Source organism: Mesoplodon bidens, assembly GCF_964165515.1.
Source record: "Mesoplodon bidens genome assembly, chromosome: 18".
NCBI lineage: Eukaryota > Metazoa > Chordata > Mammalia > Artiodactyla > Ziphiidae > Mesoplodon > Mesoplodon bidens.
This window is the reverse complement of record NC_138175.1, coordinates 46,685,907-46,710,831: the sequence shown is the minus strand read 5'-3', so window position 1 is coordinate 46,710,831 and position 24,925 is coordinate 46,685,907. Positions and strand designations below refer to the sequence as shown.

At 39.3% G+C, this 24,925-nt stretch overlaps 2 pseudogenes across 2 annotated transcripts; one reads left to right on the top strand and one right to left on the bottom strand.

Annotated features, from left to right (window-relative positions):
- Nucleotides 1-5,657: 5,657 nt before the first annotated feature.
- LOC308606100 (eukaryotic translation initiation factor 1-like) lies at nt 5,658-6,210 on the bottom strand (annotated as a pseudogene). The gene has a single exon. The product of its transcript is annotated as a eukaryotic translation initiation factor 1-like (transcript).
- Nucleotides 6,211-9,920: 3,710 nt separating this feature from the next.
- Nucleotides 9,921-10,250, top strand: LOC308605998 (large ribosomal subunit protein P1-like; annotated as a pseudogene). The gene has a single exon. The product of its transcript is annotated as a large ribosomal subunit protein P1-like (transcript).
- Nucleotides 10,251-24,925: the final 14,675 nt, after the last annotated feature.

Sequence of the window (24,925 nt, the reverse complement as noted above, 5' to 3'; positions counted from 1 at the left end):
GAGTGGATAAAGGCTGAAAAGAGTTCTGACGTGCACGCAAAAAATAACGGATGTTAAGGGTGATTCTGGTGAAATCTCAGAAAAGAGGAGAGCTGAAGAGAAAACCTCAGTCTTAGGAAATAATAATCTTGAACAAAATGTTGGTAGAAATATGGACAGTAAAGACCATTCTGCTGCAGTCTTAGATGCAAATGAGGAACTTATTATTGGAAACTGGAGGAAAGGTCATTCTTTTTATAGTGGCAAAGAACATGGCTAAATTGTGTTTGTGTTCTAGTATTTTGTGGAAAGTAGATCTTCTGAGCAGTGAAATTTAATGTGTGGCTTTGCTCCTCCTAGCTGATTATAATGAAGTGCAAGAAGAGAGAAATGACTTAAAGATGGAGTTTTTGAAGCAGAGTGTAAAGATTTGGAAAATTCTTAGCTGAATAAATAGTGTTAAAGTGAGGGAATAGATTGGGAAAGAATAGCATCCTATAAGTTGGTTGGGAGACATGTGGGATGAAGCTGGGGACATTGAGCTCCTGAGTATAGAGTCTGCTTTACTAATGGAAGTGGCATCCCCACCCACAGTGGCAATGGCATTTCCACTTCCATTTGAAGGGATTAACCCCGCATTGCCTGAAGAAACCATGACCTCCCCTGAGGCAGTGGCCATGCAAGATGATGCTGATTATCCTCAGAAACCATCCCCATCACCCCATCTTTGTTTCTGGGCCTATCACTAGACTCAAATCCCAACAGACTCCTAAAGGTGAAGTACAAAGTGTGACCCAGGAGGAGGTGTGCTACACTCCGAAAGAATTACTTGAGTTTTCTAATTTTTACAGGCAAATCTAGGGAACAAGTATGGGAATGGATACTAAGGATGTGGAATGATGGTGGAAGGAACATGATTGGAAATTTGGTGACAGTGAAATCTGGGAAAGAGATGTGTGGATAGGCCTCTCTGGGCAAAACATTTGAAGATATTTGTGTCCTGTATAAATACCCACTAAAGGGTGACCTCAGCAGAGGACTTCAATAATCAAGTGGATAGGATGGCCTGTTCTGTGGATAACAGTTTCTTTTCCCAGCTACCCCCATTATCATCCAGTGGGCTTAGGAACATAGTGGTAGCAGGGATGGACATTATGCATGGGCTCAGAAACATGGACTTCCACCCACCAGGGCCCACCTGACTGTGGCCACTGCTGGGTGCTCATTCTGCCAGCAGAGACAAGGACTGGATCCCTAATATAGCAGCATTCCCTGAGCGGTGTTCAACCAGCTACCTGGTGGCAGCTTGAGTACATTGTATCACTTACATTGTGGAAGGGGCAGCACTTTGTCCTTACTAGAATAGAGACTTACTCTGGATACAGATTTGCCATCCCTGCATGCAGTGCTTCTGCCAAAACTGCCATCCATGGACTTATATACATACAATGCCTTATCCACTGTCATGGTATTCCACACAGCATCGTCTCTGATCAAGGAACTCCTTTCACAGTAAAACAACTGCAGCAATGGGTACATGCTCATGCAATTCACTGGTCTTACCATGTTCTCCACCATCCTGAAGCAGCTGGCTTGATAGAATGGTGGCATGGCCTTTTGAAGACTCAGTTATAGATCCAGCTGGTGGCAGTACCTTGCAGGCTGAGTCTGGGTTCTCCAGAAGGCTGTATATGCTCTGAATCAGAATCCAATATGTGGTAGTTTCTCTAGTAGCCAGGATTCATGGATACAGGAGTCGAGGAATAGTGTGAGATAATAAAATTCAGTTGACCTTTGAACAACCCAGGGTTTAGGGGTGCCGATACCCCGTGCCATCAGAAATCTGCATACTGCTTTATAGTCGGCCCTCTGTATTTGTGTTTCTGCATCCGTGGATTCAACCAACCTTGGATTGTGTAGTACTGTGGCATTTATTGAAAAAAATCCATGTATAAGTGGACCCTCACAGTTCAAACCCATTCAAGGGTCAACTGTATATATGTTGGTCTTTGTCTAGTTCCTGGCCCAGAGCTCCTAAAACTCTGGTAATTTCCTACGTGATAAGAACACTAGGAGCATCTCTTACTCTAATATTTGGTCTTTGACCCTGGCTCCTGACAAAGGGCTGTTGAAACCCTTGTAATTTCCTAGGTGACAGGAGTATCTTCTGTTCTAATGAGGCAACTCTGGGTGGGCTCCTTGATGGTTCTTGGATGAGGGCTGGTCTCCAGAAAGACTAAGGCATGACTAGAACGTTGGAAGTTTCAACCCTGCTCACCTTTCTCTTGAGAAGGGAGAAGAGCTGGAAATGGGGTTAATGATCCATCATGCCTCCATGATGAAACCTCCATAAAAATCCCCAAAATACAGTGTTCAAAGAACTTCCAGGTTGGTGACCACATCCACACTGGGAGGGTGACACCCAAATTCCACAAGGACAGAAGCTCCTGTGCTTGGGACCTCCCATACCTTACCCTGTGTTTCTCTTCATCTGGCCGTTCATCTGTATCCTTTTATCACATCCTTCAGTAAACGGTAAGTGTAAGTATTTTCTTGAGTTCCATGAGCTGCTCTAGCAAATTACTTGAAGCTGAGGAGGGGGTCGTGGGAACCTTGAATTTGTAGCCAAATCAGACAGAAGTTGTAACATGGGGATCTACTACTTGCAATTGACATCTGAAGTGGTGAGCAGCCTTGTGGGACTGAGCCCTTAACCTGTGTGTCTGACACTAAATTGTAGGACACCAGCTGAACCCTGCCCCCAGCCATGCACCGCAGCCCCACCCCCGACATTTGGTGACCAGAAGTGTCAGAAGTGAAGTGTCAGAGTGAAGTGTGTGAATAGTAAAGAAGATGCACAAGGAAGAAACACAGGGAAGAACTGTAGGTTTTCCTTTACAGGTGGAAATGGGAGTGGTAAAACTATTACCCCTAGTGACCCACTATCAAAATTTTTGCTTCCCATTCCCATGACTTTATGCCCTTCTGGGCTAGAGGTTTTAGTTCCAGAAGGAAGACTGCTTCCACCAGGTGGCACAATAATGATTCCAGTGAACTGGAAGTTCAGACTGCCACCTGGCCACCTTGGTCTCATACCTCTGAATCAACAGGCAAAGGAGAGTTACAGTGTTGGCTAGGATGATCGATCCTGACTACTGAGGGGAAATTGGACTACTGTCCCACGATGGAGGTAAGGAAGAATACATCTGGAATACAAGAGATCACTTAGGGCATCTCTTATCACCATGGCCCTGTGACTAAGGTCAGTGGAAAACAACAACCCAATCCAGGCAGGACTACCAATGATCCAGACCCTTCAGGAATGAAAATTTGTGTCACTCCACCAGGTAAAGAAGCATGATCATGTGACTAGTTACAGAAATGAGGACTGTAATTGTCATGAGTATTCCTCCTTGTTTTGCTATGAACCTGTGTGTTTATGCTTATATTCTTTTCTTTCTTGATCCCGTACCTTGTAACTTTACATCGTAGTATTCAAGTATTGACTTTATATCATAGTATTTAATATTGTTAATTTTACATCATCATATTTAAATTACAGGGTACCTAGAAGTGTAAAGATCACCCAAGGACTTTGCATCCTCTTCTGGGAAAAATTTACTGAGTCTTCTGTTGTACCCAGAATAGCTGTATCATGTTAGGTGAAATTATGACCTTGTTATTGTTTTTATTTGGAGATTAAGTATGGTTTAAGGAGAGCAGTATGAGTGCCAATTTGACAGTGTGCATTTGTAATAGTTAAATTTATGTGTCAGCTTGGCTGGATCAGAGGATGCCCAGATACCTAGCTAAACATTATTTCTAGGTGTGTCTGTGAGGATGTTTCCGAATGAGATCAGCATCTGAATCAGTGAGTTTGGTAAAGTGAGTTTGCCCTCTTCTATATGGGTGGGCATTATTCAATCCGTTGAGGGCCTGAATAGAACAAAAATGCAGAGGAAAGAAGAATTCTCCCCTCCCCTGTTTTCTGAGCTGAGACATCTTACCTCGTCTTTTGCCCTCAGACTGGGATTTATTTACATCATTGGCTCCTCTCATTCTCAGGCCTTTGGACTGTTGACTGAATTACACCACTGGATTTTCTGGGTCTCCATTTTGCAGATGGCAGATCATGGGATTTCTCAGCCACCATAATCATATAAGCCAATTCCTTAAAACAAATCTCCTTTGATATCATATTGGTACTGTTTCTCTGAAGAACCCTAATACAGGCCTGGAGATTTCTTCTTCTGAAAATGGTAAATCATGGATTTAATTAATAGTTATCAGACTATTCATCTTGGATGAGTTTTCATAGTTTAAAATCCATGTCAGATAATTCCAGTATCTGTGTTAACTTCCTGTTGATATCTGTTGATTATGTTTTGTCATCCACTGTGAGATTTTCCCTAGTTCTTGATATGCGTGTGTGTGTGTGTGTGTGTGTGTGTGTGTGTAATTATTGTATCCTGGATATTTGGGGTTTTATTTTATGAGTCTCTATTTCACACTTAAATCAAGTTCCTAGTTACTGCAAGGTCAGGGTAGTAGACAGGCTCCATGTACACACAGCATTTGAAGTTGTCCACCAGCTGGGAGGAAGACATAGGCAGGTTATTCCTGGGACAGATTGGCAGTCAGGATTCTGCTCAAAACTCACAGCCTTAGCAGATTTCCATAGACTGTGTCATGGAGCTGCCTCATTACTGCTGGCACAGGATGGTGACAGTTTTAGCTATCTGGCACATCTTCCACGAATAGTAGCATCTGCTTATATCAAAAAGTACAAAACATCTTTATCTTGTATATTGTGATTCTTTTTGGCTAGGAATGGAAAGTGAAAATTTCAATTTTATCTAAATACCATTAAGATCTCTAAATTAGCATAACCCAATATTGATGGGAACCAAAATTTGTGGTGAGCCACAGAATATCTAGTCTGAGTTCCTTCTACCCTTGCTACCTGAACCTATCCATGTATAAAAGTTTATTGGAGAAATAGTACCATGTACTGATCTCTGGTTCAAGTAAATACATTTTACAGGATAGTGCCCCAACGTCACATGGTATTCCTCTTAGCTGACAACATAATTGACTCTTTAGTAGTTCTTTCCACCATTGTATAATATCAGTTAATTCAGGAGATGTATACTTAAACCTAGTGAATCCATGGATTTTAGCTCATTGATTCACTTCTTTTGCTGTACAGTAAGTTCCATCGTCAAAATCAGTGTTGAGTGGGATAATATGATGAACAATACATTAAGTTTTGTGGAATTATAAGTGAGATAAGGCAAACCTATTTCAAGAATAAGGTGCCCAGTCCACTTCTTTGAAGGCTGTTTTTATGTAGTATAGAATTCTGGTTTGACATTTATATCAGCATATTGAAGACATCACTTAATGTTTTTTTTGTTTTTGTTTTTGGTCCACACCCCGTGGCATGTGGAATCTTATTTCCCCTACCAGGGATCGAACCTGTGCCCCCTGCAGTGGAAACGCAGTCTTAACCACTGGACTGCCAGGGAAGTCCCAGATTACTTAATTGTTATGGCTTTAGTTTTGTTGTTTTGGAGAAGTCAGTTCTCAGTCTTACTGTTACTTCTCACTACTTTTTTTTTGGGGGGGGGGCTCTTTTCAGTTTATTGCATGAAGGAGTTATAATAGTCCAAGTTAAAAGTAGACCCCAGATGGTTACATTATACAAGCTGTGAGGTTTTTAAACTTGTGACAAGGGCCAGAAAGGAAATTCTACACATTGCAAGGAAATCCTCACTTAAGCTTCAGTGAGCCAAACGCACTTAAAACCCATGAACTGGTCGTCCTTAGCCAGTTCAGTCTCTACGAGGAACTGGCATATGTTCTTGTGCTGTTCACCCTGTAGCTGAATTACTTCTCTATATTCTGGATGCTCAATTACAGTACCATTTCAGGCAAATTTCTTCTCAAATGCCTTCACTAGTTTCTTTTTATCGTAATCAGCGATCCCTTGGACTGTAGTAAGGGTCTTCCTGCCGTTTCTCCGTTGAATTCTTTTATCAATATAATCCTCAGTGCCGGCAGGAAGCAGATCATCTCCCTTACTTGCATCAGCAAAGGGGTCGAAAGAGTGGAGGTTCTGGATAGCAGACATACGATACAATTCCTTTTCCTCGGTGGAAACGGCCTGCGGAAGGCCGCGACTGGAGAAAGCGGGTACGGAGGACCGAGCATCGGGAAGCGAGGGGGCTCGAGGGGGAGGCTGCTGAGTCCATGGCAGCGGCTTAGTGATTCCTTCCTACTTTTGTTTTTATAACTTATTTTATTTTTGGCTGCGTTGGGTCTTCGTTGCTGCGCACGGGCTTTCTGTAGTTCCGGTGCGCGGGCTTCTCATTGTGGTGGCTTCTCTTGTTGCAGAGCACGGGCTCTAGGCTCGCGGGCTTCAGTAGTTGTGGCTCACGGGCTCTAAAGTACAGGCTCAGTAGTTGTGGCACAGGGGCTTAGTTGCTTCACGGCATGTGGGATCTTCCCGGATCAGGGCTTGAACCCCGCCCCATTCACTACTTTTTATAATTTCCTTTTTCTTTGGTTTTTCAACAGAGTTTTCTTTGTATTTATTCTTCTTGGCCTTTTGACAGCTTCTTTGAACTGTGGCCCGATGGATTCAGTTTGGGACAGTTTTCAGGTCACATTTTGTCAGATATTCTTCTGCCCCTTTTCTCCCTCTGCGTCTTCAAATGTGTGTTTAAAGCCTGTTCATTGTATTTTACTTAGCCCTAAATTATTACCTCTATTTTAAAGTAAGGTGATGAAATTGGCCCCCAAAACTAAATTGTCCAAGAGCACGTGGTTCGTTATTGTGATAGCTGAGATTCACATCTGAGAAGTTTGACAAAGCCCATTAAAAAAAATTGTGATTGCCTATCACCTCTCAATGTCATGCATTTTCTAATGCCTTCCATCTCAGTACTTCATCAGGAATATGATGAACTAACAGATCTGTGGAATATGCCATCACTATTGATGGCATGATATATCACCCTATTGGTGATAATAATTTATTTAATCTTTTATTAGGTATTTACATTTCTAACTTGTGCTTATTGTACATCATTCTTTGATATACATCCTTGTGCATGTATCACTGTGCATTTTATAACTCTTTCCCAATGACAGTTTCCTAGAAGTTATATTTCTGAATGACTATCAGGTATTTAGTAATTGCTAACAATATGGCAGGCCCTAGGCTAGTGTTTGAAGATTAGCATTAAAAGTGTAGTTGCTATCCTTCAGATCTTTATAATTGAGCAAGAAAAATGTAATCCTTACAGGAATAAATCTAAGGTAGGGAGTGATAAAGGCCTCCAGACTAAATTAAGATGATATACCTCTGAAGATATCGATGGAAGACATTCTAGCAAGCTGAAAATTAGTTTGAATTCATGGAATCTCTGGAAATGAATGGATTCATGCAGCAAGGTACATTTTTTATTACACTGATCTTATATCTTTTACATTTTTTATTACACTGATGTTAGATGCAAAGGAGATTATTAGTATAAGATGTTTCAACAGCTTTTGAAGAACATTATGGCTAGAAGGTCAGGAAGATATGAAGAAAAACAGCAATGAGACTTAATACATTCATTACTCAGGAACTTCTAGCCATACTTTTCTACCCAGTAATCCAACACAGTTATACTTAGAAAACATAGATTTGTTCAGATATGTATTTGGAACACGAAGGGGTAAAGAAAAGTCATTCAGCATAAATACACTAGCTCTTATAAGAGTATCTTTAACTTTTCTACGAAATCAAGAGAAAGATATACTATCCTATGACCCTCAATGCCACTTCTTTTTTTATATTATTTATTTATTTATTTATTTTTGGCTGCATTGGGTCTTCATTGCTGTGCGCTGGCTTTCTCTAGTGGCGAGCGGGGGCTATTCTTCGTTGTGGTGCGTGGGCTCCTCATTGTGGTGACTTCTCTTGTTGCAGAGCATAGGCTCTAGGCACGCGGGCTTCAGTAGCTGTGGCACACAGGCTCAGTGGTTGTGGCGCATGGGCTTAGTTGCTCCGCAGCATGTGGGATCTTCCCAGACCAGGGATCGAACCCGTGTCCCCTGCATTGGCAGGCGAATTCTTAACCACTGCGCCACCAGGGAAGTCCCAATGCCACTTCTAAGTATATATTCAAGAGAAATGATTACATTTATTCACAAAATTATATGGGTAAGGATGTTAATAGAAGCTTTGTTTATTTTAACCGAAAAATGTTACCAACCAAAATGCTCTAGCAGGATGCATAAGAAAATTGTACTACATAACAATATGAGAAAAGAAAGTACTGGTACATTTACATAGATGAGTCTTAAAGGTATTATGCTGAGTGAAGGAAGTCAGTCACAAAAGAGTATGTACTGTATGATTTCATTTATGTGAAGTTCAAAAGTAAGTAAAACTAACCAATTATGATAGAAGTAAGAATATTGGTCACCCAGGGGGTATAGACCGGGAAGGGGCATGACTGAAACTTGTATGTTAGAAAAACTCTGTATCTCAATCTGGGTGGTAGTCACCCTCCTGTACACATAAAATAATCAAGTTGTATACTTAAGATCAGTGTCTTTTACATACTTTATGTGTATTATACTTCAATTTAAATAATCCAGGGGAAGAAGGATGGGACCATTTAATAATAGACTCTTGATGTCTCCCTAGTGTAGATTAATGTGTGTGGCTCATGGACACCTGGCCCTTCAACAAAGCCTGCTAATTGATGGTTCTTAATCTCATAGCAGGGTCTGATGATTAGGACTAAAAGAGAAAAAAAGACAAAAATTTATTCATTTTTTGGCTGGATACAGTGGGCATGATTTCATCCTTCCCAGTCTGGATACTAAATGAGAGTGATGAGCCATGAGAATCTGAGAGTTGTAATGTAGGCTTAGAAGAATGCATGCCCATGGTCTGTGCAGTTTTCTCACTTCAGATGTGGAAGATCAACCAGGTTCCAGAAACCTTAAAGGAGGTTCTATATGGATGATATGGCCCCTCCTCTGGCCTGGAAGAGCAAGTTTGAACAGTCTAGTCACAAGTGTAGCTCAGCATCCCAGAATTCAGTACTGGTGGAAATCCTGTTAAAGTGCCCACACTTCTGTTTTAATGCAGGAGAACATCTGCTAGGAGTCCATCTGTTTATATCAGGGTTCCCTGGGGTTTGCAGAAAGCAGAGGTCCCTAGACTCCACCTTATCTTCCCAATGTATACATGGGGGGAGGGTTGTTTGGAAGAAAAAAATGGAGGAGAAAAAACTTGACATTTTGTGAACTCCATGGCAAATCTTGTCTCATTGCCTCATTTTTTTCCTCCTCCCAGATAAGACTTCCCTGGATTCTAGGATTCTTGAGTAGATGAATTCCAAGGAAGACTGTCTAATTCTTGCAATTCTAAACCCATGGGTCATGTAAGTTGGTTTTCAGTGTTAAATTCTGTCATTTTTTAGGTTATGTGAAGACTTTAATTTTTTATTCTGAAACTTCCCCAGTTCCTCCTATTTTTGGAGGAATGCACTCCAGGTCCCTCCTCTGTGCCCCAGTCTTCTCAAACCACTGTTCAAATGTGTACTGGAGAAATCGGCATCTCCTAGGTACTCAGTCTTCTGTCTAGACCAGAGGTGAAGCAAAAACAAAGTCCCTTCAGAGAGATACTTGACCATCTCTTGTCAGTTCTGCAATTTGATGATAAAGGATGATTTCATTTGCACATGGGAAAGTTCTGAACTTTTCCATAGACCCATGTCTATAGATAAAATAGGATTTAGTGTTGATTGGCCTCAGCTGCTGCTAAGGTGCTTAGTCCTTCTGAGGAAGCTGCAAGCCGCTTTAGGCTTAGGCCCTCACTTCATCCTGAGGCTAGCACTGTGCCCAGCATTCCCCACTTAGCGTTCGCCCACACCATGGCCTCCATCTCAGAGCTCACCTGCATCTACTGGGCCTTCATCCTGCACAACGATGAGGTTACGGTCATGGAGGACAAGATCAATGCCCTAATTATAGCAGCCAGTGTAAATGTTGAACCTTTCTGGCCAGGCTTGTTTGCAAAGGCTCTGGCATTGGGAGCCTCATCTGTAATATAAGGGCTCAGGGACCTGCCCCAGCAGCTGATCCTGCACCAGCAGGAGGTCCTCCCCTTCCACCACTTCTGCCCCAGCTGAAGAGAAGAAAGTGGAAGCAAAGAAGAATTTGAGGAGTCTGATGTTGACATGGGCTTTGATCTCTTTGACTAAACCTCTTTTGTTACATGTTCAATAAAAAGCTGAACTCTCTAAAACAAAACAAAACAAAAAAAGAATGTGGTGAAATCCCAGGCTTTGTGAGGCCTCTAGGGGTGGGCAAGGAAATGATTAGAGCCTGCTTACAGATCCATGCTGGGAATTCCTGAGAGGTGAAAACCTATAGTAGGGTCCATTTTGTATCTGAAGAGCATGTACTGATTTCAGGTGATATATGTGTGACTCTGGATTAACCTGTAACAGTATTCTCTGGCTCAGAAATGAAAAAATTGTCTAGGTGGGGATAGGAGATGGAGTAGCAAGTAATAAGACATGATAGACAGGATGCTTCTAAAATGGCTCCCAGTGATCCCTGCTTCCTGGTATTCACATCCTTCTGTAATCTCCTTTGCTTTAGTGTGGGTTAGATTTAGTGACTTGCTTCTAATGAATAAAATACGGCAAAAGTGATGGGATCTCACTGTTGAGATTAGGTTATAAAAGTCTGTAACTCTGTCTTGCTCACAACACTCTGGTTTTTCTTGCTTTCTCTGATGAAGCAAGTTTCCATGCTGTGATCTAAGGATGATCTCTGGCCAACAGCCAGTGAGGAACCAAGGCTCACACTCCGAATTCTATCAACAACTATATGAGTGAGTTTTGAAGCAGATCCTTCCCAATTTGAGCCTTGAGATGACTGCTGCCCCAGCTGACACCTTGACTGCAGTCTGAGAGGGAGAGGACCAAGTTCAGCTGCAAACAGGTTTCTGTCCCAAACTGATTTCTTATTCCTATGAAAGTAAACTTTAAAAATCTTTCTTTCAGTATTTTATCTTTTTATTTCTCTTTGGAAATTTTGCTAAAATGTGCCTAGTTGTAGGTACTTTTTTTTTTTTTTTTTTTTTTTTGCGGTGCACGGGCCTCTCACTGTTGTGGCCTTTCCCGTTGCAGAGCACAGGCTCCGGACGCGCAGGCTCAGCGGCCATGGCTCACGGGCCCAGCCGCTCCGCGGCATGTGGGATCTTCCCGGACCGGGGCACGAACCTGTGTCCCCTGCATAGGCAGGTGGACTCTCAACCACTGCACCACCAGGGAAGCCCGGTACTTATTTTTTACTTAATTTTTTCAAAGATGTCACGTTTAGGACCACAGTTGTTTTATGTATCATTGAAAAGGAAAGAAAACATTGAATTAAACTATGACATGTCTCTGATGTAAAGATGCATTTCAGTTTCATAGATGTTAAAATGAAAAATATGTCAGAATAATTATTAAATAGAATTTTATTAACTTGGTAGGCCTATCTCAAATTAAGAACTTACATCCTTCTTTATTTTGAGGTAATTTTCATTGATTACTGCTATCTCTCCTCAATTAGCTCTATTGTTTTCTGGGACTTATATTAAATGGCTGGAGGAAAATCAGTTTCTATCTTTTATGTCGTTTTGTTCCATACATTGTATCTCTTTGTTACATTTGGTTTCTTCTGGGCTGTATAGCAATTTAATCCCTGGCTTCCTAGTTCACAATTCAGCTGTGTGCATTCTGCTTTTCAGCCCATTTATTGAAAGTTTTTTTTTTTAACTTTTAAACTTTGAAATAATTATAGATACACGGGGAGTTGCAAAGATAGTGCAAAGATAGTTCTGATTATACTTCACGCAGTTTTTACCAATGGTTACATCTTACATAATTAGAGTACAATATCAAAGCCCAGAATTAGACATTGGTACAGTGTGTTTATATAGTTATGTCATTTTATCATGTGCATAGATTCATGTAATCACCACTGCAATCAACGTACAGAACTATTCCACCCCCACAAAGATGCTTCTCTACCCCTTTATAAATCACACCTGCACCCCACCCCACCATCCCTAATCCCTGGAAACCATTAATCTGTTTCACATCTCTATAATTTCATCATTTCAAGGATGTTATATAAATGGAATTGTGTAGTACATGACCCTTTGAGATTGGCTTCCAGAACTAAACATAATGTTCTTGAGATCTATCTAAATTGTTACAAGTATCAATAGTTTATTCCTTTCTAATGCTAAGTAGTATTACATGGTATGGAGAACCATTTTTGTTGTTCCATTTTAGGCTACTACAGATAAAGCTGCTATGAACAATCAGGCACACAATGCTATGTGGGCAAATTCTTTCATTTCTCTCGGATAAATGTCCAGGAGTACAACTGCTGAGTTATATGGTAAGTTTATATATATATATATATATATATATATATAAAAGTTTATATATATATTATATATATATATATTATTTATTTATTTATTTATTTATTTATTTTAAAATGAAGTATAGTTGATTTACAGCGTTGTGTTTCAGGTGTACACCAAAGTGATTCAGTTTGTGTGTGTACCTATATATTTTCTTTCAGATTCCTCTCCACTATGGGTTAATACAAGATACTGAATATAGTTCCCTATGCTATACAGTAGGTCCTTGTTTATCTATTTCATATAGTGTGTATTTGTTAATCCCAAACTCCTAATTTACTACCCACCCCCACCATTTATTTTTTAAAGAATTGCCAAACTATTTTTCCGGAGTGGCTATACCATATTACATTCCCACCAGGAATATGTAAGAGATCCGTTTCTCAACATCCTTGCCAGAATTTATAGTATTGTTGCTATTTTCAATTTTAGATTTTCTAATAGGCTTGTGGTGGTTTCTCATTGTGGTTTTAATTTTGCTTTTAGCTAATGGCTGCTGAGACCGAATATCATTTCATGTACTCATTTGCCATCCATAAATTCTCTTTGGTGAAAAATCTCTTCATGCCTTTTGCCCATTTTCTAAATATAATGTTGTTGTTGTTTTTAACTGCGGAGTTTTGGGTGCCTTATATATTCTATTTATGAGTTCTCTGTTAGATTATTGGGATTTGTTGGATTTCTGGTTGGTTATGCAGATACTTTCTTCCAGTCTGTAGCCTGTCTTTTCATCTGCTTAACAAGGTTTTAGCAGAGCAAAAGTTTTATATTTTGATAAAGTCTAATTTATCCCTTTTTTCTTTTATGATCATGCTTTTGGTGTCATGTGTAATGTGTCACCACCAGTAATTAGGTCAGAAATATTTTGTTTTATCTTCTAAAAGTTTTATACTTTTACAATTTACAATTTATTATCTATTGTAAGCTAAATTTTGTATATGGTGTAATTTTTAGGTAGATTATTTTGCCTATGGATATTCAATTGCTCCAGCACCATTTGTTGAAAAGACTATCCATCTTCCATTGTACTGAGTTACATCTTTGTCAAAAATCCATTTTCCATACTTGTGTAGGGCTATTTCTTTATCCTCTGTTCTGTTCCATTGACTTTATACCCAACCCCTGCCAATATCGTACAGTAGAGTACTATAGCTATGTAATTAGCTTTAAAACTGGGTAGAGGGAGTCTTACCACTTTATTCTTCTTTTTCAGAATTGTATTAACTACTGCAGTTTGTCTCTCCACATAAATTTTAGAATATTGTATGAAAAACCTTGCTGAGATTTTGACAGGAATTGCATTAAACCTGTATATCAGTTAGGGGAGAACTGACATTTGACTATGTTGAATATCCAATCTCTTAACAAGGAATACCTATTTATTTAGATCTTAAATTTCTTATCAGTGTTTTGTACTTATCTGCTTATAAGTCCTGTACTTGTTTTGTTTGATTTGCCCCTAAGTATTTAATTCTTGACACAGTTGTAAATAGTATTGTATTTTTTTTTTTTTTTTTTTTTGCGGTACGCGGGCCTCTCACTGCTGTGGCCTCTCCTGCTGCGGAGCACAGGCTCCGGACGCGCAGGCTCAGCGGCCGTGGCTCACGGGCCCAGCCGCTCCGCGGCATATGGGATCCTCCCGGACCAGGGCACGAACCCGTATCCCCTGCATCGGCAGGCGGACTCTCAACCACTGCGCCACCAGGGAGGCCCATAGTATTGTATTTTTGTTTCCACATGTTCATTGCTAGTAATAGAAATACAACTGATTTTGCAAGTTGATCTTGTATCTTATGACATTGCTAAAATCACTTATTTCTAGAAGTTCATCTGTAGTAGATTCTGTGGGATTTTCTACATAAACCATCACATCATCTGCAAAAAGGGACAGTTTTAGGCACTCCTTTCTGAGCTGTAAATGTTTAAATCCCTATTGTGCCTTATTTCACTGCATAGAACTTACAGAGTTATGTTGAATAGCAGTGGTGAGAGTGAACGTCCTTGCCTTGTTCTCAGTCTTATGGGTAAAGCATTCAGTCATTCACCATTACATATGATGATAACCGTAGATTTGTTGTAGATACTCTTTATCAAGTTGAAGAAGCTACCCAATCATTCCTAGTTTCCGAAAGTTTTTTTTAAAATCATGAATGGGTTATGAATTTTGTCAAATACATTTTCTACATCAATTGATATGATCAAGTAATTTTCTAGTCTGTTAATATGGCAGATTACATTGATTTTCAAATATTGAACCAGGCTTGCATGTATTGAATGAACCCTACTTGGCATGGTTAATAGTAATTCTTTATATGCTGCTAAATTCTATTAGTATTTTGCTAAGGAGTTTGCAGCTATATTCATGAGAAATATTTGTTGGTAGTTTTCTTTTTTGGACTGTCTGGTTTTGGTGTCAAGTCAATACTGGCTTCATAGAAAGAATACTGGCGTTTGGTATAAAGTTCATACTGGCTCCATAAGTGATCTTGTGCTTCTCGAAGAGACTGTTTAGAATTGGAGTTGGTTATTTAAATGTTTGGCAGTTCAACTGATCCTGTGGAAAGGTAAAAAGAAAGGTGAAAAAAAGTTCGGTAGAATTCTCTACCAAAATTATTTGAGCCTAGAGATTGTATTTTGGGGAGATTTTAAATTATGAATTCAATTTCCTTAATAGTTATATAGAGCTATTCAAATTATCTATTTCATAATGATTAGTAATAGTTTGTTTTTCATTAAATTGATCCATGTAATATGATTCATTTATTGTTTTATTTATTATGCCTTCTTATTTATTTATTTGTATAATTCATTCACAGTATCATACTCGTTTCAGGTGTACAGCATAGTGCTTCAGTATTTTTACAGATTATACTCCATTAAAGTTTATTACAAGATAATGGCTATAATCCCCTGTGTATACAATATATCCTTATTGCTTATCTATTTTATGCATATTAGTTTGTATCTCTTAATCCCATACTCCTAATTTTCCCCTCCCTCTTTCCTCTCACCTTTGGTATCCTCTAGTTTTTTTTTTTTTTTCTTTATCTGTGTGTCAGTCTCTGTTTTTACATATACATTAGTTTCTCTTTTTTTTTTTTAGATTCCACATATAAGTGATATCATATAGTATTTGTCTTTCACTCTCTGACTTATTTCACTAAGCATAATATTCCCTAGGTCCATTCATGCTGCTGCAAATGGCAGAATTTCATACATTTTAATGGCTGAATAGTATTCTATTCTGTATATATAGCATAAGTTTATTTTTTATTAGACTATAGTTGTTTTACAATGTTGTGTTAGTTTCTACTGTACAGCGAAGTGGAGTTCCCTGTGCTATACAGGTTTTGGGTTTTTTTTGAAATTTTGAATTTTATTTATTTTCCTATAGAGCAGGCTCTTATGAGTTACCTATTTTATACATATTAATGTATATATGTGAATCCCAGTCTCCCAGTTCATCTCCCCCCCACCCTTCCCCCTTGGTGTCCATACATTTTTTTTTTTTTTTTTTTGTGGTACGCAGGCCTCTCACTGTTGTGGCCTCTCCCGCTGCGGAGCACAGGCTCTGGACGCGCAGGCTCAGCGGCCATGGCTCACGGGCCCAGCCACTCCGCGGCATGTGGGATCTTCCTGGACTGGGGCACGAACCCGTGTCCCCTGCATCGGCAGGCGGACTCTCAACCACCATGCCACCAGGGAAGCCCAGTGTCCATACATTTGTTCTATACATCTGTGTCTCTATTTTTGCCTTGCAAACCGGTTCATCTGTACCATTTTTCTAGATTCCACATATATGTGTTAATATACAATATTTGGTTTTTTCTTTCTGACTTACTTCACTCTGTATGATAGTCTCCAGTTCCATCCACATCTCTACAAATGACCCAATTTCATTCCTTTGTATGGCTGAGTAATATTCCACTGTATATATGTACCACATCTTCTTTATCCATTCCTCTGTTGATGGACATCTTGGTTGTTTCCATGTCCTGGCTATCGTAATAGTGCTGCAATAAATATTGGGGTGCATGTGTGTTTTTGAATTATGGTTTTCTCTGGGTATATCCCCAGTTGTGCAACTGCTGGGTCATACAGTAATTCTATTTTTAGTTTTTTAAGGAACCTCCACAATGTTCTCCATAGTGGCTGTATCAATTTACATTCCCACCAACAATGCAAGAGGGTTGCCTTTTCTCCACATCCTCTCCAGCATTTATTGTTTGTAGATTTTCTGATGATGCCCATTCTAACAGGTGTGAGGTGATACCTCATTGTAGTTTTGATTTGCTCTTCTCTAATAATTGGTGATGTTGAGCATTTGTTCATGTGTTTGTTGGCCATCTGTATGTCTTCTTTGGAGAAATGTCTATTTAGGTCTTCTGCCCATTTTTTGACTGGGTTGTTTTTTTGATACTGAGCTGCATGAGCTGTTTATATATTTTGGAGGTTAATCCTTTATCCGTTGATTCATTTGCAAATATTTTCTCCCTTTCTAGGGTTGTCTTTTCATCTTGTTTATAGTTTCCTTTGCTGTGCAAAAGCTTTTAAGTTTCATTAGGTCCCGTTTATTTTTATTTCCATTATAGGAGGTGGGTCAAAAAAGATCTTGCTGTGATTTATATCAAAGAGTGTTCTTCCTATGTTTTCCTCTAAGAGTTTTATAGTTCCAGTCTTACATTTAGGTCTTTAATCCATTTTGAGGTTTTCTTTGTGTGTATGGTATAGGAAGTGTTCTAATTTCATTCTTTTACACGTAGCTGTCCAGTTTTCCCAGCTCCACTTATTGAAGAGACTGTCTTTTCTCCATTGTATATCATTGCCTCGTTTGTCATAGATTAATTGACCATAGGTACGTGGGTTTATCTCTGGGCTTTCTATCCTGTTCTATTGATCTGTATTTCTATTTTTGTGCCAGTACCATACTGTCTTGATTATTGTAGCTTTGTAGTATAGTCTGAAGTTGGGGAGCCTGATTCGTCCAGCTTGGATTTTTTTCCTCAAGATTGCTTTGGCTATTTGGGGTCTTTTATGTTGCCATACAAATTTTAAGATTTTTTTGTTGCAGTTCTGTGAAAAATACCTTGGTAATTTGATAGGGATTGCATTGAATCTGTAGATTGCTTTGGATAGTATAGTCATTTTCACAATATTGATTCTTCCAATCCAAGAACATGGTCTATCTCTCCATCTGTTTGTATCATCTCTGATTTCTTTCATCAGTGTCTTATAGTTTTCTGAGTAGGTCTTTTACCTCCTTAGGTAGGTTTATTCCTAAGCATTTTATTCTTTTTCTTGCAGTGGTGAATGGGATTGTTTAATTTCTATTTCTGATCTTTCATTGTTAGTGTAGAGGAATGCAGGAGATTTCTGTGCATTAATTTTGTATCCTGCAGCTTTACCAAATTCATTGATTACCTGTAGTAGTTTTCTGGTGGCACCTTTAGGATTCTCTGTGTATAGTATCATGTCCTCTGCAGACAGTGACAGTTTTACTTCTTCTTTTCTGATTTGGATTCCTTTTATTTCATTTCCTTTTCTGATTGCTATGGCTAGGACTTCCAAAACTATGCTGAATAACAGTGGTGAGAGTGGACATCCTTGTCTTGTTGCTGATCTTAGAGGAAATGCTTTCAGTTTTTTACCATAGAGAATGATGTTTGCTGTGGATTTGTCATATATGGCCTTTATTATGTTCAGGTGGGTTCCCTCCATGCCCAATTTCTGGAGAGTCTTTTTTTAATAAATAAATAAATAATTTGCTTATTTATTTATTTATGGCTGCATTGGGTCTCCATTGCTGAGTGTAGGCTTTCTCTAGCTGTGGCAAGCTGGGGCTACTCTTCGCTGTGGTGCATGAGCTTCTCATTGCAGTGGCTCCTCTTGTTGCAGAGCACGGGCTCTAAGCACATAGGCTTCAGTAGTTGTGGCACTCAGGCTCAGTAGTTGTGGCTTGTGGGCCGTAGAGCGCAGGCTCAGTAGTTGTGGCGCATGGGCTTAGTTGCTCCATGGCATGTGGAATCTTCCTGGACTGGGGCTCGGGCCCATGTCCCCTTCATTGGCAGGCAGATTCTTAACCACTGTACCACCAGTGAAGTCCCTCTGGAGAGTTTTTATCATAAATGTGTGTTGAATTTTGTGAAAAGCTTTTTCTGCATCTACTGAGATGATCATATGGTTTTTATTCTTCAATTTGTTAATGTGGTGTATCACATTGATTGATTTGTATATATTGAAGAATACTTGCATCCCTGGGATAAATCCCACTTGATCATGGTGTATGATCCTTTTAATGTGTTGAATTCTGTTTGCTTGTATTTTGTTGAGGATTTTTGCATCTATATTCGTCAGTGATATTGGTCTGTAATTTTCTTTTTTTGTAGTATCTTTGTCTGGTTTTGGTATCAGGGTGATGATAGACTTGTAGAATGAATTTGGGAGTGTTCCTTCCTCTGCAATTTTTTGGAAGAGTTTGAGAAGGATGGGTGTTAGCTCTTCTCTAAATGTGTTACAGAATTCATCTATGAAGCCATCTGGCCCTGGACTTCTGTTTGTTGGAAGATTTTTAATCACAGTTTCAATTTCATTACTTGTGATTGGTCTGTTCATATTTTCTATTTCTTCCTGGTCTTGGAAGGTTATACCTTTCTAAGTATTTCTCCATTTCTTCCAGGTTGTCCATTTTATTGGCATAGAGTTGCTTGTAGTAGTCTCTTATGATGCTTTGTATTTCTGTGGTGTCCATTGTAACTTCCTCTTATTCATTTCTAATTTTGTTGATTTGACTCCTCTCCCTCTTTTTCTTAATAAGTCTGGCTAAAAGCTTATCAATTTTATCTTCTCAAAGAACCAGCTTTTAGTTTTATTGATCTTTTCTATTGTTTTGTTTTTATTTCATTTATTTCTGCTCTGATCTTTATGATTTCTTTCCTTCGACTAACTTTGGGTTTTGTTTGTTCCTCTTTCTCTAGTTCCTTTAGGTGTAAGGTTAGATTGTTTATTTGAGGTGTTTGTTTCTTGAGGTAGGATTGTATTGCTATAAACTTTCCTCTTAGAACTGCTTTTGCTGCATCCCATAGGTTTTGGATTGTCGTGTTTTCATTGTCATTTGTCTCTAGGTATTTATTTCCTCTTTGATTTATTCAGTGATCTCTTGGATATTTAGTAGCTTATTGTTTAGCCTGCATGTGTTTGTGTTTTTACTTTTTTTCCCCTGTAATTTGTTTCTAATCTCATAGCATTGTGGTCAGAAAAGACGCTTGATACAATTTCAGTTTCTTAAATTTACCGAGGCTTGATTTGTGACCCAAGATGTGAGTTATCCTGGACAATGTTCCGTGTGCACTTGAGAAGAAAGTGTAATCTGCTGTTTTCGGATAGAATGTCCCATAAATATCAAGTCTATCTGGTCTGTTGTGTCATTTAAAGTTTGTGTTTCCTTATTAATTTTATGTCTGGATGATATGCCCATTGGTGTAAGTGAGGGCTAAAGTCCCCCACTATTATTGTATTACTGTCAATTTCTTCTTTTATAGCTGTTAGCATTTGCCTTATGTATTGAGGTGCTCCTATGTTGGGTGCATATATATTTATAATTGTTATGTCTTCTTCTTGGATTGATCCCTTGATCATTATGTAGCATCCTTTCTTGTCTTTTGTAACATTCTTTATTTTAAAGTCACTTTATCTGATATGAGAATTGCTACTCCAGCTTTCTTTTGATTTCCATTTGCATGGAATATCTTTTTCCATCCCCTCACTTTCAGTCTGTATGTGTCCCTAGGTCTGAAGTGGGTCTCTTGTAGACAGCATATATATGGGTCTTGTTTTTGTATCCATTTAGCAAGTCTGTGTCTTTTGGTTGGAGCATTTAATCCATTCACATTTAAGGTAATTATTGATATGTATGTTCCTATTACCATTTTCTTAATTGTTTTGGGTTTGTTTTTGTAGGTCCTTTTCTTCTCTTTGTGTTTCCCACTTAGAGAAATTCCTTTAGCATTGTTGTAAAGCTGGTTTGGTGGTGCTGAATTCTCTTAGCTTTTGTTTGTAAAGCTTTTGATTTCTCTGCTGAATCTGAATGAGATCCTTGCTAGATAGAGTATTCTTGGTTGTAGGTTCTTCCCTTTCATCACTTTAAATATATCTTGCCACTCCCTTCTGGCTTGTAGAGTTTCTGCTGAGAAATCAGCTGTTAACCTTATGGGAGTTCCCTTGTATGTTGTTTGTCGTTTTTCCCTTGTTGCTTTTAATAATTTTTCTTTGTCTTTTATTTATCAGTTTGATTACTATGTGTCTTGGTTTGTTTCTCCTTGGGTTTATACTGTAGGGGACTCTTTGTGCTTCATGGACTTGGGTGGCTATCTCCTTTCCCATGTTAGGGAGGTTTTTGACTATAATCTCTTCAAATATTTTCTTGGGTCTTTTCTCTCTCTTCTCCTTCTGGGACCCCTATAATGCGAATGTTGGTATGTTTAATGTTGTCCCAGAGGTCTCTTAGGCTGTCTTCGTTTCTTTTCATTGTTTTTTCTTTGTTCTGTGGCAGTGATTTCCATTCTATCTTCCAGGTCACTTATCCTTCTGCCTCAGTTATTCTGCTACTGATTCCTTCTAGTGTATTTTTCATTTCACGTATTGTATTGTTCATCTCTGTTTGTTTGTTCTTTAATTCTTCTTGGTCTTTGTGAACCGTTTCCTGCATCTTCTCAGTCTTTGCCTGCATTCTTTTTCTGAGGTCCTGGATCATCTTCACTATCATTATTCTGACTTTTTTTCTGAAGGTTGCCTATTTTCACTTCATTTAGTTGTTTTCTGCGGTTTTATCTTGTTCCTTCATCTGCAACATAGTCCTCTTCCTTTTCATTTTGTCTTTCTTTCTGTGATTATGGTTTTCGTTCTGCAGGCTGCAGGATTGTAGTTCTTCTTGTTTCTCCTGTCTGCCTTCTGGTGGATGAGGCTAAGAGGCTTGTGCAAGCTTCCTGATGGGAGGGACTTGTTCGTGTGTAGACCTGGGTGTTGCTCTGGTGGGCAGAACTCAGTAAAAATTTAAGCCACTTCTCTGCTGATGGGTGGGGCTGAGTTCCCTCCCTTTTGGTTGTTTGCCCTGAGGCAACCCAGCACTGGAACCTACAAGCTGTTTGGTGGGGCTAATGGTGTGTGGACTCCACTCCGGGAGGGCTCCCACCAATGAGTACTTCCCAGAACTTCTGCTGCCAGTGTCCTTGCCCCTGCGGTGAGCCACAGCCACCCCCTGCCTCTGCAGGAGACCCTCCAACACTAGCACGTAGGTCTGGTTCAGTTTCCTATAGGATCACTTATCCTCCCCCCTGGGTCCTACTTTGTGTGTGCCCTCCAAGAGTGGAGTCTCTGTTTCCCCCAGTCCTGTCGACATTCTGCCATCAAATTCCACTGGCCTTCAGAGTCTGATTTCTGGGGATTCCTTCTCCCATTTCCAGACCCCCAGGTTGGGAAACCCTCTGTAGGGATCAGAACCTTCACTCCAGTGGGTGGACTTCTGTGGTATAATTGTTCTCCTGTTTGTGAGTCACCCACGCAGTAGTTATGGGATTTGATTTTATTGTGATTGCACCCCTCGTACCATCTCATTGCAGCTTCTCCTTTGTCTTTGGATGTGGGGTATCTTTTTTGGTGAGTTCCAGTGTTTTTCTGTCGATAACTGTTCAGCAGTTAGTTGTGATTCCAGTTCTCTCGCAAGAGGGAGTGAGCACACATCCTTCTACTCCACCATCTTGAACCAATCTCTACCATAACTTTTTATTTTTTTAAACATCTTTATTGGAGTATAATTGCTTTACAGTGTTGTGTTAGTTTCTGCTGTATAACAAAGTACATCCGCTATATGCATGTGTATATCCCCATATCCCCTCCCTCTTGCGTCTCCCTCCCACCCTCCTTATCCCACCCCTCTAGGTGGTGGCAAAGCACCGAGCTGATCTCCCTGTGCCATGCAGCTGCTTCCCACTAGCTATCTATTTTACATTTGTTATTGTATATATTTCAGTGCTACTCTCTTACTTCGTCCCAGCTTACCCTTCCCCCTCCCCATGTCCTCAAGTCCATTCTCTACGTCTGTGTCTTTATTCCTGTCCTGCCCCTAGGTTCATCAGAACCATTGTTGTTTTTTAGATTCCTTATATATATGCTAGCAGATGGTATTTGTTTTTATCTTTCTGACTTACTTCACTCTGTATGACAGGCTCTAGGTCCATCCACCTCACTACAAATAACTCAGTTTTGTTTCTTTTCATGGATGACTAATATTCCATTGTATATATGTGCTGCAACTTCTTTATCCATTCATCTGCCAATGGACACTTAGGTTGCTTCCATGTCCTGGCTATTGTAAATAGTGCTGCAAAGAACGTTGTGGTACATGTCTGTTTTTGAATTATGTTTTTCTCAGGGTATATGCCCAGTAGTGGGATTGCTGGGTCATATGGTAGTTCTATTTTTAGTTTTTTAAGGAACCTCCATACTGTTCTCCATAGTGGCTGTACCAATTTACATTCCCACCAACAGTGCAAGAGGGTTCTCTTTTCTCCACACCCTCTCCAGCATTTGTTTTCTACCATAACTTCTTTATCCATTCATCTGTTGATGGGCAATTGGGTTGTTTCTATAGCTTGGCTGTTGTAAATGGTGCTGCTATGAACATTGGGGTGCATGTATCTTTTCTGATTAGTGTTTTTAGTTTTTTCCAAATATATACCAGGGATAGAATTGCTGGATCAGATGGTAGTCTATTTTTAGTTTTTTGAGGAATCTCCATACTGTTCTCCATAGTGGCTATACCAATTTACATTCCAACCAGCACTGTAGGAGGGTTCCCTTTTCTCCACACTCTCTCCAGCATTTATTTGTAGACTTTTGGATGCTAACTATTCTGACCATTGTGAGGTGATATCTCATTGTTGTTTTTATTGGCATTTCTCTAAGAATTAGTGACGTTGAGCATCTTTTCATGTGCCTGTTGGCCAGCTATATGTCTTCTTGGAAGAAATGTCTATTTAGGTCTTCTGCCCATGTTTTGATTGGGTTGTTTTTTCATATTGATTTATATGAGCTGTTTATATATTTTGGAATATTAACCCCTTGTTGGTTGAATTGCTTGCAAATATTTTCACCCACTCTGTAGGTTGTCCTTTTGTCTTTTTGAAAGTTTCCTTTGCTGTACAAAAGCTTTTAAGTTTAACTAGGTCCCATTTGTTTATTTTTGCTTTTATTTCTTTTGCCTTGGGAGACTGATCTGAGAAAATATTGTGACGATTTATGTCAAAACATGTTTCGCCTAGGTTCTCTTCTAGGAGTTTATGGTTTCCTGTCTTACATTTAGGTTCTTGATCCATTTTGAGTTTATTCTGTATATGTTGTGAGGTAAATGTTCTAATCTCATTGTCTTACATTTAGTTGTCCAGTTTTCCCAGCACCACTAGTTGAAGAGACTGTCTTTTCTCCATTGTATATTCTTGCCTCCTTTGTCATAAATTAATTGACCATAGGTGCATAGGTTTATTTCTGGACTCTCTTCTGCTCCATTGACCTGCATGCCTATTTTTGTGCCAATACCATGCTGTTTTTGTTTTGTTGTTGTTTCTTTTTTTTTTTTTTACTGACGAATAGTTGATTTACAGTGTTGTTAGTTCCAGGTGTAGAGCAAAGTGATTCAGTTATACATATAACATCTTTCAGATTCTTTTCCCTTATAGGTTATTACAAAATATTAAGTATAGTTCCCTGTGCTATACAGTAGATCCATGTTGGTTACTCTGTTTTATATATAATAGTGTGTACATGTTAATCCGAAACTCCTAATTTATCTCTCCCCCACTTCCCCTTTGTTAACCATTAGTTTGTTTTCTGTATCTGTGGGTATACTTCTGTTTTGTAAATAAGTTCATTTATATCTTTTTAAAACAATATTTATTTATTTATTGGCTGCCCTGGGTCTTAGTTGTGGTGTGCAGCATATTCGTTGCTGCATGCAAGGTCTTCATTGCAGCATGTGGGATCTTTTAGTTGCGGCATGCAAGGTCTACTTCCCTGAGCAGGAATTGAACCTGGACCCCCTGCACTGGGAGCATGGAGTCTTAACGACTGGACCACCAGGGAAGTCCCTGTATCATTTTTTTAATATTCCACATATAAGTGATATCATATGATACTTGCCTTTTCCTGTCTGGCTTTTATTTAGTATGATAATCTCGAGGTCCATCCATGTTGCAGCAAATAGCATTATTTCATTCTTTTTTATGGCTGAGTAATATTCCATTGTATATATATACCATATCTTCTTTATCCATTCCTCTCTTTTAAAAATTTATTTATTTTTGGCTGCATTGGGTCTTCATTGCTGCGCACAGGCTTTCTCTAGCTGCAGCAAGCAGAGGCTACTCTTCGTTGCGGTATGCAGGCTTCTCATTGCGG